At 40.5% G+C, this 17,107-nt stretch overlaps 1 protein-coding gene and 1 long non-coding RNA gene across 3 annotated transcripts in view; one reads left to right on the forward strand and one right to left on the reverse strand.

The window, feature by feature from the left end:
* LOC310894889 (uncharacterized protein) overlaps window positions 1-17,107 on the forward strand; it is a 35,390-nt gene that overhangs the window by 5,438 nt on the left and 12,845 nt on the right. The gene's annotated exons all lie outside the window — the stretch shown is intronic.
* Window positions 220-15,472, reverse strand: LOC310894891. 2 transcript variants are annotated; one of them, XR_014580260.1, is made up of 5 exons: window positions 15,419-15,472; window positions 14,033-14,410; window positions 10,247-10,532; window positions 5,350-5,467; window positions 220-1,745 (listed from the first exon to the last, which is right to left on the reverse strand). It is a non-coding gene; the product is annotated as an uncharacterized lncRNA (long non-coding RNA). The 2 variants fall into 2 exon arrangements; XR_014580261.1 differs by having other exon boundaries at window positions 14,033-15,452.

Here is a 17,107-nt window from a genome sequence, read left to right on the forward strand (position 1 = left end):
ATTTAAATTACTATGTTTTTTCTTATAGACTTCAGAGAAAACTACTGGGGTTATCTTGAGATAGCAAGTCGGTTATCATTTAAATGCTAAAACAACCTGGAGGAAAAAAAAAAAAAGACAAACAAAAAACATTTTAAATATTATTCTTTTTTAAAATCTGCCCAGATCTGAAAACAGTGTCTTTGATTGCATATATTTTAGAAATGTTAAGTAGGAAAGACTAGAGCCAGTGACATTAATTGGTGGAACTGACACATATGAAATTGTTTAGTCTTGAATCTGACAAGGATGTCCATCAGTTTTCAGTAAACAAACATGGTGGGTATTATTTCTAGACAGGATATGTCAAGTTTTATGCATGCGGGCGTCTGCGAGGGCTCATTCGTCAAATTGACTAAGGTGTAAAAGGCTTTAATGACCTCCTAAATCTCCTTCTCTGGCTGTCGTGGCGGGATGCCTTCCAAGGTCAGTCACCCAAGTAAGCAGGTTCACTTGTATTGTAAACAATCAGAGATCAGACTGAATAATAATCGACGGTGGACCCTGGAGCAGAGCTATATTTATCACAACACTTTCTTGTCACGGCAGTACAGGTCAGATGTCTTTGCTCATGGACTTATTAAACTTGAGTTTTCCTGAGTCTCTGCATCTTTTACAGTGGTCTTGTTTTCCCATTGTATTTGCTGTCTGGACAGGATGTTCTACCAAAGGAAGTGCTCCTTGTGGAAAAGGCATCAATTAGTTAGCCAAATGACCCTCTTTGCTACTACTAACTACCTGGCAGGCACAAGGTTGATTTATTTATTTAGATATGAGCTTGCATTTGTTTTATTGCCTAGCCACATAAGTAAACCAGTAAGGCTTAAAAGTTGCTGACTAAAGCAAACAATAATACAAATTTCCATTTGCACAACATATTATCAGCTATTCATTTTATGTATAGTTTTTGAATGGAGGAAATATTTAAAAGGGCATGGCTGTTCAACAAGGTTAATTAATTGCTGTGCTGGCAGACAGCTTTGTTTGAGAAGGTCGGGATGCTGTAATCATCTGAGACTTTCAAGGTTTTGCTGAGGAAACAGGTCATTGAAAAAATGCAGGATTTTTAATAAAGCGTCTGATAAATAGAAGGGGCAAGGGGAGCAGAATCTTCTTGGAAATCTAGTGTAAATACCAGTAATCAGGAATACGATACATGAAAACATATACATGTTTGGGGTTCATTTCCTCAGAATAATCTATTCCAATGTGCATGAAAGCAAACATTAGAATACCACAGGCAGCTTTTAAAAGACCTCTTGGTCCCTGGGCAGAGTTCTGGCAAGTGAGGGGAAGCTCTGCTTGATCACACAGCATGTGTTATGAACTGCATTTGATTTTATGGCTTTCCAAAAAGCTGTCCAAAAAGGAGGTGTGTGGGTTTTTTTTTTCTCCTTCTGCAAAGGGGTCTCAGCCATCTTAGCGTATGTTTTTCCTCGCCCAGTTGACCCAGGCCAGGGAGATATTTGCCAAGAGGGTAAGCGGCTCCCAGAGGCAGTGACTAGAGTGCAGAGCTGGCTGGTCCAATTTGGAATAGTTGGGCTTTTGCTCACCTCTTTCTTCTGGGATCCTCATTTTTTTTTCCCTGTGTAAAATTCTCTTTCACCCTTCTTTTTCCTTTAATACTGTAGCAGCTGGATTTGTCCCTCTACCAAGGTACTAGCAATGCAGAAAAGTTTCTTCTAACATGGCAGGTCTACAGACATCTGTCAAGCATTTGGGAAAATAAACAAGTGAAAACATGATATGCAGGCAATGCTATTTGAAACTGCAACTGCTCTGAGACGTGAGATCATTTCGTCATGTGATAACCAAGATCCATAAAAATGGAACGGGATCTTCTACCCAAGTGAGTCTCTGTGGAGGGGTGTTATTAAGTGGTCCTACAAAAGTCACCCATGCCTTTGACTGTGTAGAAAGAGAGATTTCACCTGTTACAGAAAACTCGGTAGCAGCTTATTTCAGCTGCTGAAATGCTCGGTGACTTGAATGACGGTATTCTTTCATGGTTGCCTACATGTCATCTCTCATTACCACATCCCAGGGATGCCAGTGGATTCTTATCCTCACATCACCTCTCCCACATTGAGGGGTTCCCATTTTATGGGCAGGGCACCGAGGTGCTGGGTACAGCCACATGCGTGCGCATCCCATCATCACAGTGCCTGTGGTCACCCAGGAGTGAACACAGACCTCTTGGTACTCACAAGGTTGCATGTGAATCAGACCTTCCTCTCCGGTATAACACAAGTGTGGTAAGGCAACCTCAAGCACCATTCCTGGAATGTGTGGAAAAAACAGGCCCACACTACCACAAATAAAAGTGATTTTGCTTTCAGAAGGAATGCCAAATGGAAATATTTTAGAGGACAGTTCTTTGATATGGCTTCCATTACTCATTTTTTGTTTGTTCTTTTTAAGCAGAGTACATTTAGGAGTTTGTGCAAATAATTTAATGCGGCTGGAAATTAGGAAAATAAAATGCAATTATTTGTTGTTTGGCTTTACATCTCACATGGCAGTTGAAATTTTATCAATGCTTAGTCTTGTTAGAGAACCCCAAATGAAACAAAACTGCTGAGAGTTTTCTGACAGAGGGCAAAGGCTGCCCTTACTACAGGCAGTAAAGAGCGTGCAATTTGGTACACGCGCTAAAGACATGGCATTTCCTGCAACATGGTGTGTCTGCTAGGTATTTATAACATATCAGTGCTGGTTTCCTGAGACAACTTTTGAATAGCTCTGGTGTTTACTTGGTTCTGTTATGTTTATTAAAGTTACACTGGTTTAATAATTGGAACCAAAGCGAACTTCTTCCCACACAGCTACACTCAAAAAAAAAAATGTGCCAGCAAGTGTGGAACATAGCAGTCCTTCGTTGCCACAAAATGTCAGCTTCATCAGCACACACCGTCAAATCATTTTATTATAGTTCTGCGGCGTGGGCGTGTTGTTTGTCATTTTGTCATTGTTTCATTGCAAAGCATTTTCCCTCAAGCCCTATTTGCACCATCTGTGGTTTCTGCAAGTTCTGGACTGTTCGACAGAAATTTTGTATTCATACCAAGATTTAAATGAAAGTAAGTAATTCTATTTGTCTTGCATTGTTGTATCCCAAATACTTTCAGATGCCTCATGTAATGATACGAACTGCTCAAAGGCAATACAGGTTGCTTCCCAAAGATTTATGATGTTGTTAGAGACTATGTGTTTTTGATGTTTTTATTTTTTAATTTTTAGTTAAAGTACATTTGGCTCAGGTCTTAGAGAGTAGTGACTTTCAGGTAACCGGCCAAACAACATAACAAGGTTCAGTTTTAAGAGACCAGTCGGTCTCCATACTCTGAAGGTCAAGTCACTTGGAGGACACACAAATTCACTAGACGTTGCCCTCCATGGTACATTTATAATGCAGAATCTAAATTAAAAAAGCTTTGTAAATCTGGATTGTTTCATTAGTTTCTTACCAGATTTAATTAAATATTAATTTGAATTATATATGAATTATATTATATTATATTACCTGTCTAATTACAAAGCCCTATACCTCACAATAAGATAAAATCCCATTTTATAGTATAAAATCAGAACGGGAGTAGTCCTCCTGCTGTTAAAGTCACTTCAAAAAATTCCTGCTGGTGTTGGTGGTGCAAATTTAGATCCCCAAACACTCTTCAGAGTCACCTGAAACAGCTCAGTCGTGCTATTGAGAATGACACCATTTATGGAAATAGTCCAGAGACTCCTACACAAAATGTCATGGCTTAGGAATGAAAGTTCAATAAATCGAGCTCAACTAGGGAGCTGGGACCATGAATTTGGGCACCCAATAAAGCCAGTCCTGGTTAACAGATAAATAAAATGAAATAAAATGAAATGAAATGAAAGGAAAGGAAATAAAATAAAATAAATAAAATAAAATAAAATAAAATAAAATAAAATAAAATAAAATAAAATAAAATAAAATAAAATAAAATAAAATAAAATAAAATAAAATAAAATAAAATAATATAAAATAAAATAAAATAAAATAAAATAAAATAAAATAAAATAAAATAAAATAAAATAAAATAAAATAAATAAACACATCCTGCTTCAGCTAGGTATACAGACCGTAAATCTTCAGGCTGTGACTTTCTGGATATCTATGTCTGTTGCTCTCTAAGAGTACAGGCATAGGAAACCAAATGCAGAACACTAGTCTTCCTCTTCTGGATCTATCGATCTTATGCACTAGTATTGCAACTTGATATTAAATTATGTACATTATTTAAACTGGAACAGGCTCCCCAGGGACGTAGTCATGGCACCAAGCCTGTCACAGTTTAAGAAGAGTTTGGACTGCTCTTAGTCATATGGTCTGAATTTTTGGGTAGACCTGTGTGGGGCCAGGAGTTGGACTCAATGATCCTTGTGGGTCCTTTCCAACTTGGGATATTCTATGGTTCTATGATTCTAAAATGCCCAAGAGGAAAACAGTTTCCTAATGGCTTATTCTGAAAAGGAAGAAAACAGATCTGTCACCCAGTGCCTGACAAGCTGACGTTTTGTTCTGGAACTATTTATTGAATAGACAGTGCTCTACAACTATAATTTCTCATAGCAAGAAGTATAACACATACAGACTCTTCTCTGTCTGCACTTCTCAAACACAACCACAAATGCACACATCCTGCTCCCTGGAGGCTGGGTAACAACTATTGGACTCTGGGCTCTTTCAAAAACCTGGCAGAAAACAGGCAGCACATGTGTGCTCGTATATGCGTGCACATGTGTAGGACACAAAAGTATCTCAACTTCCATTGTTTGCTTCCACTTCATTATATGTCTTTGCCTTTCTGCCTACTTGCATTTTCTACACTTGCTTTGTACCTGCTATATGCTCAAGTAAACAGGGTAGACAAAAAGCACACTGTGGTGGCTAATGATGCCTAGAATAGTGAAAAATAACTAGGTTGCATTTCAGTATATAGGACCGATGTCCCAAGTCTTCTTAGGTAGTTTCCCAAAAATAGCTCAGGGAACTATGAACCATTACAAGATACTGGAAAAAAAATTACATAGCGGTTTGTGATGCCAGCAAAACTGAAAGCATGTCATCAGTGTATACTTAGTAGATATTTATAAAATCCGGGAATTTCCACTTTCCTTATTTCATAACATATTTGTCTTTCTGAGTACCTCATGACTGAATGTTAAACACCACGGCTTGCTGAAGAGTATTTAGTGAAAGAAAGTTCAGTCCCAGCCTGCCATTGCTCACAGATGATTGCCAACTTGGTGCATGACACGGCAGCAGGTAGAGTGTACCTGAGGTGTTCTGTTGCAGGTTGGGGTCCCCTCATTCACAGATGTGTAGGTCCTTTTCATCTTCTCTTCCAGTTCCAGCCTGCTGGTAGGCTGAAGCAATTATGGATGTAGAACCTTGCTGGGGAAAAAAATTACTCTATTGAACGGTCAATTGAAATTTCCCCCAATCGTTGGTCAGTATATTTAAAGAATTACTACAGTAATTATGTTTTATGAGCATGAGTCATTTTTCTGTTTTTAAAAAAGTACTTCACTTTACCCATCTCTTTTAGTACATTTCCATTTGGTGTGGTTTGGCTGCACGGAGAAATGCGGCAGCTGGTTACTTGAAAATATTTAACAAAGCGCCAGATTCCTCGGCTCTGGCATACCTGTGGACCACATATATGGACATAATTGCAAACATCTGTCCACCCACCCATGTAACAGCTAAGAGGAGTCATTTAAGAAAAAGAAGGCTAAAATAGTCAGCGTTGAGGGTGAGGAACTGCAGAACTGCCTATTTGTATGTTTATTTATTCGTAATGTATTACCAACCAATGGTCTTCAGAGACAAATTCCCCTGCTGTTTTCACCAGAGGACCATGACAATACAATGCATTGCAGTACCACAATACATACTCACTAAACCAAACAGTGACAGGTTACAACAAAAGCATGACAATTTTAGGAGCCTTGTAATCGGTCAAGGAAGGACTTTCTACGGTGTGTGTGAAATCAAAAAGAGGAAACTAAAAAAGCCTTGGGGATAAATTGGGAAATGTTCCCTGGAGCTAGTTGCACGAAGAAGAATTCAGCTAAAATTTTGTGAGACAATTCAATTACTTAAGCAGTCAAAACTGAGACTCTGGATCCAAACTGCTCTCCTCCCCTGCAGTGAATGGTGCATCAGGAACATCAATGAGTCCTGGCCAGTCCTGGGTTGATCTGAACCTCTATACAAGATCACCCTGACCTCAGACCTCCTGAAATCAGTGGGTGGCATCAAATTCAACAATGGCAAGAGTTAGACCAGTATATTTTCCACCCTCCAAAAGTGGTTATATTTATGATCTCTATTCAGATCCCCTTATGGAAAGGAGTCTTTCACAGTAGCTTGAATGATCAGAACTAAAGGCCTTGGCTCGTGTCCTTTGAGCTTTGGGATGCCCAGAATCTAGATCCACAACATTTGCGTATTTGTATTATACTTGCATCACTTATACTCACTGGCTGTCAAACAGAAACCACCCCTTTCCTCTAAGCCACCCCCCACCCCGCCTTCTGCTAGCTATTCAAACAGGGGAATGGTGGATTGGCAAGATCTGGGAGACCCTCAGAGCTAGTAAAGACAACAGGACCAGTACCATCATTCCTTGAACCACGCAAATGGGATGTTTGGAAGTGAGACAATTCTAGGCAGAAGACTTGCTCATGAAGGAGCAAGAGGATGCTGTTACTTCCTCTAGTCTTTCAGCTCTGGGTTCTGTAAACAGGACACAGAATGGGTAGCTTAGAACAGCCTCACGGCTGCTTTAAATCTCCTCTGAATTGTATTAGGATACAAGGTGACCCTAAGACACTTTCTATCATTGGAGCAGAAGTCCTCCTTGCCCGGTTCATTTTATATATTCTGCATATAAATACTGCATATAAACTTTGTACGAGTTAAGAAGATGCTGCTTGCATTTATTTATTCCAGCAGAAGACTCCTCCTTGTACAGCAGTGCTGCCTTATGGATCCAACAGGCAAGAATTCATGTTAATGGTCCTAAGGCAATTTAAGACCCCACAACGTCCAGCCACCAGCCTTGCCCCACTGCCAGGCACTTCTGCCCCCACCAAGGAGGCAGCGGAGTGGAAATCCCCAGCCATGTCATAGCGAGATATTCAAGCCCCTTCAACGTGAGACTTGATCCATATGCAAATATTTTAAGGTTACAACTGAGTGCTCAGTTTACTACATATGCAACCAATCCACAATGAATTACTAAACTAAATACTAAGTTTTTCCTGCCCATTTATTTTCTCCTTCTCTTGTTGTTAGACTCCAGGTTCTGAAAGGAAAGGGACATCTGTCTGAAGAAATTTAGCCTGGGCAGAAAAGAGGCTGAGCACATGGCTTTCCCTGCTATGTCTCAAGGCTCTGTGAAAAACCATACAGGTGAAAAAAGATCTGTCAGTGCAGTGTTACAAGAAGCAGAACATACATTCACAGCCTGAACAAAAGTTAAATTGAGGATGTGGTGTGGTACAGTATTTGCTCGGACTGATAATTTCTGGCTGGTCAAGGTCTGAACACTTTGAATGGACTTCTTTTGGCATTTGGATGTACCTCACGGTGATTTACAATTGATGTGACACTGTGATACCATTACTCACTGTACAGTTCCACAGGCACGTAATATATAAAATCTGCACCATGTTAAAAGGCAAATTGAAAATCAGCTCCAAGCATTATTTTGTGGCACAAATTCTAGCTTTTTTTTCCCAAAGCCAAAATGCTGTCTCCCATCATAAATGCTACACATAAATACTGTATAATGGGAACAAGGTGTCAGCTGGAGGCTTGCAGGCTCTACTTAGTTTTTGATGTTTTTTTCCCCGTGTCTTGACATATAGTGTTGCAGTTGTGCTACCATTACTCTGACTGAAATGTTATTTTCCAAACAGATGCTGTGAGACCTAGATCTATATCAGATAAGGCGTAAGATCTGAGAAAGCACATGGAAGCCAGGCACAGATTGGTTTTGATCTGATAGTCTGTTTCTCTGCAGAACTGAGCTTCCAGGATTGTCATTTCTATTTGTAGAGAGCGGCAGAACAAAATTTCAACATCTCACTCCTGGAGAAGTATTGGTAGAACAAATCCTGGAGAGCAATAATTGCACTTCTGGATAGATACTGATGCCTCTAGCAAGGGTCACGTCCAGAGTATAGACTGGAGCTGTTCTCTTCCCCCCTCAGCATTGTTTCAGTTATCTCAGATGCTCGCAATTAATGAAGCAATGAAATCACTGGTCAATGATATGATGTCAACCATGATTTAATTGTTAGTAACCATTTCATTAATAGATAGATCAGGAACAGAGTCTGTATAATTAACTGTAAACTCTGACATCCAGCTATTGTCTGAAGTCTGTGCCAACTCTCCTAGCATGTGTTGCCCTTTGGAAACTAAACTATAAAGTCACGGCATGAGAAAATAACTGGGTATGAAAAAGTCTGTGTTCAGTTAGTAGCTCCTAGTGGTTTCACCACAGATGGAATATGAAGAAAGCATCTTGCCACACAGAACAGTGTAATCCAAACATACAGACAACAGAAAACCCTTTCTCGGTGGTGAAGGGTAGTCCTATAGGAGGTGTCAGCACAGGACATGGATGCCTTTTACAGAATCACAAAATGCTTCAGAGCTAGCCTACTTTTTGTCCACCAAGATTATTAGATAGTCCTCCTATAAAAGAGGGGCAAGGTCCTCCTGGCCAAGAGGGACAGGAATAACAACAGCACCATCACCTGGCAGAAGAAGCACCCAGGAGAGAGGCACCTGCAACAGGACAGTGTGGGCACTATGATATCATACATGCTCTTTTGCAGTCTCTCCAATTTACCAAGCAGTCTAAATGTCTAGGAAGGTTTTTATTTTATTTTGTTTTGTTTTGTTTTGTTTTGTTGTTTTTCCCTCTGTTACTCTAGTATCTGACTGTCCTGGTTGTTAGAAATCTTATTTCAGCCTAAATTCATGGATATCATATCCATATTATTTCCACTGTCTCTCGTGACATACCTCTTCAGCCTAACTAGTTCTCTACTCACTTGCACATGAAGAAGCAACATAACTGCTTCTAGTACATCAGTTACTGGAGTTAACAGATCAGCTTCATTTGGGCTGTGTGGCCTCTAGGGAGCAGAGCCACACCATGCCACCACTAGCTGGAGCCCTGGAAGAAATAAAGCTGCATTTCACTCTAGCAATTGAGTCCAGCTGTGCCACCTTTCTGTTGATGTGACTGCACAGCTTTCAGTTCTTGGACTAGGCCACCCTGGGCATTTCTGCCACATTTTTTGTTTGTGTCTAAAATTCTTCTTTTGAAATAGGTTCTCTACCTCCTTGTCTCTCTACCTTCTCCTTTGTAAACCTGTGCCAGCTTAAATACATCTTCCCTGAACACAGGAAATTGGAACCATATATTGCACTTCAGGTGAAGCCTTGAAATTGTCTTACACCTGTCACAGAAATATTTCACCAGCTGCATCCTAAGATCCCAATCACACCCAGCTTGGAGATCACAGTCATTCTACAACTGACTGGTATATCCGGGTATACCTCCTTCTCCTCCATTGTTTCCAGATGTGTTTCTCAAGCACAAATTCTTGTTATCCGTCCTGAAGGGATGGATTTTGCACTTTGTGCTATTCGCTTTCATTCCATTTCCATTACTTCTGTCCTCAGGGCCATCCAATTCTCTCTGCATGGTATTCTAGTCCTCCTCTGAATTGACAGGGCCTTCCAACTTTGTGTCATCAACACATTTCATAAGCCCACTCCTACTTTTTGAGCCAAAACCAGTCCTTGAGGAACTCCATTAATAGCCTATCTCCAGCCCAATACTTCCTCTCTCAACAGTCTGCTGTCATCTCTGCTTTAACCAGTTTTCTACCCATCTTACAGTTTCTCTACTAATCCTCTTTTTCCTTAGCTAAGCAGACATTTTGTCACATGGCACCAAACCAACTGTTTCGCTGAAGTCCAGAACACTGTATTTCCTTTGTCTAGAGAAAACAGTCATGTTAAAGAAAACTATTATGTTAGTCTGGCATGACCAGACTATGACCAAACCAGACTGAAAATGGCATTTTACATTTTCCTGCTTATCTTTATTTTTTTCCTACAAAATTTGTTCTGCAGACTTACATGTTGTTGCAAACTAAATGACCCCAAGATATCCAGAGAACGTTCTTCCTTGTTATCCCATTTTGAAAGATGGATATGATGTTTTCTCTTCTTCAGTCATCTCCTCTGTCTTGAGTGTCCAGGAGAGGGCATTTGTAATGAACTGGTGATTTCATCTGCCACTACCCCAGGATTTCTGGTGTGGAGATTAACCTCCAAAATAAGCTTGACATAGCACTTCTGAGTTCTGCTTTTATCACCATAAGATTCTTGCCATATTGTCTGTATCTCTCTCCATTGTCAATGTCTTTGTGCATAAAAAAAAATAAATAAAAAAAAAAAAACAAAGCATGGTATGTCAGTTTTAGGAAAGTAGGAAAGTCATAATCTCCACCCTGGACTACTGCATTGCAGTTCCCTTTTCTTCTTTTGTGCTCAATTCCTACATACATGGCTGATTTTTTTTTTTTTCTTTTGGTATTAGCTTTATTTCCTTTGGAAGATCTAACACAGTTTGACTTTTGGCTATTCTTACTTTATTTCTGCACTTTGACCTCCACAATGCTGCTTTCTTTGCTGATTTGTCTTTCTTCTCATTCCTTTTAGGCTCTGTTATTACCAATGTGATTTCTGAGGTAGATTTTTATTCAGTTCCTTCCTACAAGGTCTCCTCCTACTTGTACCCTTACTTAGGAAATAAGTTTTCTGGACCTCTGACTCCAAGGAATTTCAATTTTAAGTAGCTGTTGTTTTTCAGCCTATATCAAGATGTGAATAATTCCTTTCTGACATAACTCATCTTCACATCTTTCACAACTCTATCATTCTGTCTCCCTATCAGTTTATTCCTGACTTTTCCTTATTGGTGTGGATCTTGAAACACATTCTGTGCCTGTACAGAATGACAAACTCTGGAAATATGGAACAAAGACACAAGTAGTAAATATCGTAATAATAATCTTTAAAAAGCATATATTTTTCTGTCTGTATACATATTTATTCACATATTTTTATAGAGAGAGAGAACACATGCATGCTAATGAAAGACTAAAAATGATCTGTCCAACTTAATTATTTAAGTGGCATTAACCATACCAAAGTATGGTGATGGATCTTAGCAAATCATTCTATCAATGAAAAAACAAAAGGAGAAGTGTCCACAGCTCTCACAGCTCACCCAGAAAAAAAAAAAAAGAAATAACATTACCAAGTTGGCCAGATAGGACTGAAAATTCACCTTGAGCAGACCACTGGGTTATGAAGAATCATTTTTACACAGCTATGCTTGAGAACAAGACCATACATGAAAAATATCTCTGACATAGCTCTGATATCTCTGATTGAGACATAATATCAAGTCTCAATCTTTAGCTTCTATTCTGCCAAAAAAAGTGAAAAAGTGATTGAAATTTTTATTTCTTCTGCTTATCTTGCTGCTACTCAGAAGTTGAAGGAAAGGGTATTGGACAACACTGAGCATAAAACTGTCTGAGTACTTAACAAGGACCCCTGTTTATGAGTGATAACTAAATGATAGCAACAAGAATGATTATTTTTAATCTTTGGTGTGTATGCCTAGACCTAATCCAAATTAGAGTGATGGAGAAGGTCTGAAATGTTCTTCTGAAGAGAACTAGTACAGGCTGGCATGAGGAATGCCAAGGCCCTAACAAATATGTGCTATTTTAATTAGTCAATTTTAGGTAGAAATATCTGAAGTGAAACACTGAGCCTTGTCATGCAGGGCTAAAGTCTGCCTGCCCCTCATGAGGTACAGGGAGATAACCTTTAGCACAGCTGATGTCAGGACAGGGCAGAGCTGCATTTCTGATGCTCATCAGAATGCATGGGCTACACCTCTTGAGCTGTGCGATAGAGAGGAAGGAGGAATGTTGTGTTGCTTCCTTCCAGGCATGCTGTCCAGCTGAGATGCTTGAGTCTTTTCCAAGAACTATACTCAAGGGACCACTAGGAGACATCCTTCCTCTCTCAGCATCACTACTGAATCATTTCGTGTGCCACAGCACGGAAGAGGAGCTTTGGGACAACATTGTGCATAGAATGAGATGTCTACTCCCAGCTAACCTATGCATTTGCCTGAATCATTGTTTTGGGAAGACTGTTATAAGTCATAACTCATAATCTAGTGAATTATGAGTTCCAGATTCCTATCAGTAGCTGCTTTATAGCACCCCATGTCATCATGACTGTTATGTCACAAAATTCCCCCTTAGTTAAGCAAAACATTATCTTATCTGAAAGGATGTAAAACAGGCTTTACTAAAAATGGATACTGACTAGAGGGCAGGGGTTTTTCAGACAAATTTTATAAGCACAGATAGAAGTTCAGCTGTTGAACCTATGACAATTTGATGCTTCCCTACCCCGACTGTGGTTTTTTTTCTTCTTTTTTTCCTCCTGAACAAATGCTCTTTTTTTTTTTTTTTTAACTTCTCTGGATGTGGAGAGAGAAACAGCACAGACAGTACAATATTGTCATATTATTATGCGGAAATATATATATATTTAATTGTAACCACAGTATGAAAAAAAATGCCTCGGAGGTCTGACATTAACAGCTATATAAAATTCAGAGAGGCTGCTCCCTTGGATCGCTCTATGGAGAAGTATGCTTGAGTGTGTGTTTTGGGTTTTCTCTCTCTTTGTCCCTCTCTCTCTCTTGACTACACAGGGAATCGGAGTAGAGAGATCCCAAAATTAAGACATTAAAAATATTTACAGATGTGCCCACCACCCACTGAAATTAGTCAGAGAAACTTTAGTGCCTCCTTAGTCAGAGAGAAATTAAGTGTGCTTATAATTTAAGCATGTTAATTCAGATCTATGGCAGGAAGAGTTTGTGTTGATTCTGCTCCCAGGCAACCTCCTACAAAAATGCAAACTAACTGCTTTGGCTGGGTCCTGGGATAATGATTTGGACTCAGGAAGTCAGTTCTGTGGTAACAAGAAAACACCAGATCCTGCACAGTTTGAAGCTATCTGCATGCATCCAGCCGACCTGTGTATCACAGATGTTTTCTGGCTGCGGAAAGCCAGCACTGAGCTGCCACGCAGTGTGGATGGCATGGAGCAGCTCAGTGACAGGTGCCTCTTACGTCTGATGCAACTGGAGCAGAACATGTGCCCTTTTCATGTAGCCGGGGACCGGTTTATGCATTTTCTCTCAGATGATGTCTGTAAGCAGGGCAAAGAAGCCTGACCATTACTCATCTATCCGTATTTCTGATTTTATTCCTCTAAGCTTTTGATCACTTTCAAAACACTTGGCTTCAAAACACTGCCAGAGTAATTCCTTTAAATTTTAGGTAACATGCTGGAAGAAAGCAATGTCTGTTAAATATTTTTAATTTGTCAGCGATCATCCACATCCCAGGAAGCAGGACCTCAATAGACGTAGCAGTTGCTTGGGAGGACAGATGTTTTCATAACCAGATCCCCCCTTCTCCTTGCCATTTCCCACCTTTTCCTGCTGAATGTGACACCACACAGTATGGAATATCCCTTTTGTTGGTTTAGGTCAGCTGCCCTGGTGATGTCCCCTCCCCACCTCCTGCCCACCCCCGGCCTGCTGGCTCTGGGGGGGTCTGGAGGGAGTCCTGATGCGGTGACAGCACCGCTCAGTGGCAGACACAACACTGGTGTGATACCAGTGCTGTTGTAGCTACAAGTGCAGAGCACAGCACTCTATGGGCTGCTGCAGGGAAAGTTAGCTCCATCCCAGCCAGACCCAGCACACTCCCAAGCACCTCTGATGCTCAAAAGGTTTCAGCGCCCATTTTTACTCACCTAAAGGGTGGAATAAATTTTGCCTCTCATCTGGCTTTAATTTCAGGCGGTGTTAGGACAAGCAGAATCTCCAGTAGTGTAGTGAAGAATTGGCTAGAAATATCCCCGTCGCGGCCAGGACACTGCCCTCCCGGAGATCGCTTTGCCACAGCACAGACAGTGTGCAGCCGATGCAAAGCGCTCTTTGAAATATGGAAACATCCAGCATTTTTGCATGGCAGCCAAGATAAGCCTTTGCCTCTGCCACTTTGCTGGAATCCACCCTGTGGAACTGGTGAAGGCTTTAGCTCGAGTGAAATGAGTCCACAGAGGCCAAATGCTGGTCTGGGATGTACCCACATAACTCTACTGAGACGATGTGCCTGAACAGGTGTAAGCCTGAGAAGGATTGAAAACCAGCGTTAAACCAATGCTTCGAACCCAAGGCTTTATTTTATCCCATGTTTTCCTTTTATGGCCCCATTCTGCAAGACGCACAGACACTGTAGTTGTGATCAGATTAAGTCACTGTGCACAGAGCCCAGTGCAGCACAGGGACTTCAGTTAGGACCTTGTACTCCTGGGCCCTAAGGCTGTCCAAAAAAATCCTCAGGGAAAGCTTTGTAAATGCTTAGTATTCAGCTTAGGTGCCAGAGTTTTACAGAGTGCTTATTATAAATCTTGTGGAAAATCTGACAGTGTTGAAAAGTGTCTGAACTGGAGCGGATCTTTTCTAGAAGGTGGATTTTCAGTATGCGATGCACTGCTCTGTTTTCAAGTCCCTATTTTAGGATACCAGATTTTTATCAGTTAGTTGGTAGCCAATTAACAGTTTTTGAAAAAACATATACCCCCACCCCACCCCGCCCTTCCAGCTAACTGATCATCTGAGAGAAACAGCATCAAATTATTTTCCTTCATATGACATGTCAAGTGGACAGCATCTTGCAAGCCAAAGATATAAACACTAACTCACCCACATAATTTTATTAGTCTAAAATAAAACCATATGATGTTTCTGTATCAGTGCCTGAAAAATTAGTTCACTAGATTCTGGCAATATAATGTGTCCCTAACACTTTTGTTCTTACACATATAAAGTCCAATGAAAAATGGGGAAAACTATTTTCAAGGAATAGCTGGAAAGCAGTTCCCCCAGAACAGAAGTTACCTCAGCTGTTTGCCATTACTGCCACTGACGATAACTCAGAATATGTTCAAAACGTACTGTATACAATAAACTACATTTTATAGGTGTTATTCAATAGCCGGTGAAGTAAACGAAAGGACTCAGATTAAGTTCAGTGGATTTTGGAGCTGTCTCTCTGCTTCACACCTCACGTTACAGTCGTACACTCGAACACTACCAACATTGTGTATCACACACAAATTCAGAAATGGTGTTACCTAGTTTTAGGAATAGCTGTACAGTCAAGGTAGCATCTACCCAGAAGACAATTGCTTCCATCTGTTTAAAAGAACGACATTCTTAGTTGTAGTCACATACTTTTAAAAGAAGAATAGCAGCAGAAATACATGAGTTCTGGCTTCACTGCTATTTCACTAAACTACTGTTTTGCAGCAGAGTTTGATTTTTCCAGGCAACAGAGCAAAATATAAATTACCTACAAAACCTGCTGTCCAAACCAGCACATTTGAAAATAAAATATAGTGATTTATGTAGTATCTTGTCATCGAGGGACTTCAAAATATTTTATAAATGAGAGTGACCCTGAAGTATCCTCTGTCGTTGCCTCCATTCCATGGAGGGGGCGTGCAGTGCTTGCTCTGCTGAGCGACTTGCCACGTCTGACGAGCAGAGCCAGGAGCTGGGGCCGTCAATGGTGTTGTCTTATTGACTTTTTCTTCCATGGTATTGCTTATCGCTCTCAGCAGGGTCTGTTAATGCTTGGAGCCACCTATAGTGAGGCCAGCAGGCAACATTTCTTAGTATAGACCCTACCTACTATAGTTAGAAACAGCTACTTGTGAACAACACCGTAAAATTAAAATAATCAGAAAACTCAATGAGACTGACAGGGCTGGAACAAAAGCCTTCAGTGCCCGAGCTTAGGAAATGCCTTGTAAATGTCAAGACCTATATCCCGTAGGTGAGGCACTGGAGAGCAGCATCACACACACCTGCCACACGGGACAAGGAAGGCAGGGCAGGATTTCAACCTGTAAGACTTGGCATTGCAGGAAGGAGTTGGAATAAGCCAGGTCTACTGCACATGGGCACGTTGGTACGAAAGCTGAGTGCCCCAGCTCTGATGTTTGGGTAGTTGTGGAGGCTGTTGTATGTCCCCACAGCATCCTCTGAGTCTCCTCAGCTCTGCCCTTGGCAAAGCACCTACTGTGTGGTGACTGACCGGAGTTGTCCCACCTAAGTAGCAGAGAGGATGAGAGATGTCCTATTGCTCTCCCCACATGTAGCCATGCCACCAAGCAGCAGGCCCAGGTGTTTTCTAAAGTAAAAATCTATTCTCGGCTCTCTATATTTAGCTCATGGAACGCCGGTGGGTTTTGTTTAGAGAGTATTTGGGATTGTAGCACATCGATAAGCCTGCAATTTGCAGTTAAAGAATTGCTGGTGTGATCTGCACACAGTGCTTCACGCTGGCTCTGAGGACATCTCTGTGCATCTGTTTTGCCTACTCATTCTCAGACACCACTGGCCTCCAAGTGAAACGGGTGATGTGATGTTTAAGTATGTATGAGAAAGCCATCAGAGTTACAGTTTCAAAATGCATCTGAGAAAAATAGTAAGTCAAAGAATTCAGGAGAATTTATTGGCTATAAAATGGAATATATCTGGATATTTTCTGAGCTAAGGAGATACAAGACAGATGATATTGACAAGAAACAACTATTTAGGATTATCATTCATAAAAAAAAAAAAATCAGTAAAATAATCACAGCCAAAAGAAACCTACACATTTTTTCACTGCAATTATTTTCAATAAAGTGTGTCATTTTTCTTAGTCTGATATTTGGCACCAAGATGGAATTGTACTTGAAATGAAGCAGTAAAACACAATTAGCCATTTTATGTAGCAATGGTAGTTTCAAATCCATTCAGCTCTAATAAAAAAA

Source organism: Anser anser, assembly GCF_964211835.1.
Source record: "Anser anser genome assembly, chromosome: 2".
Taxonomy (NCBI): domain Eukaryota; kingdom Metazoa; phylum Chordata; class Aves; order Anseriformes; family Anatidae; genus Anser; species Anser anser.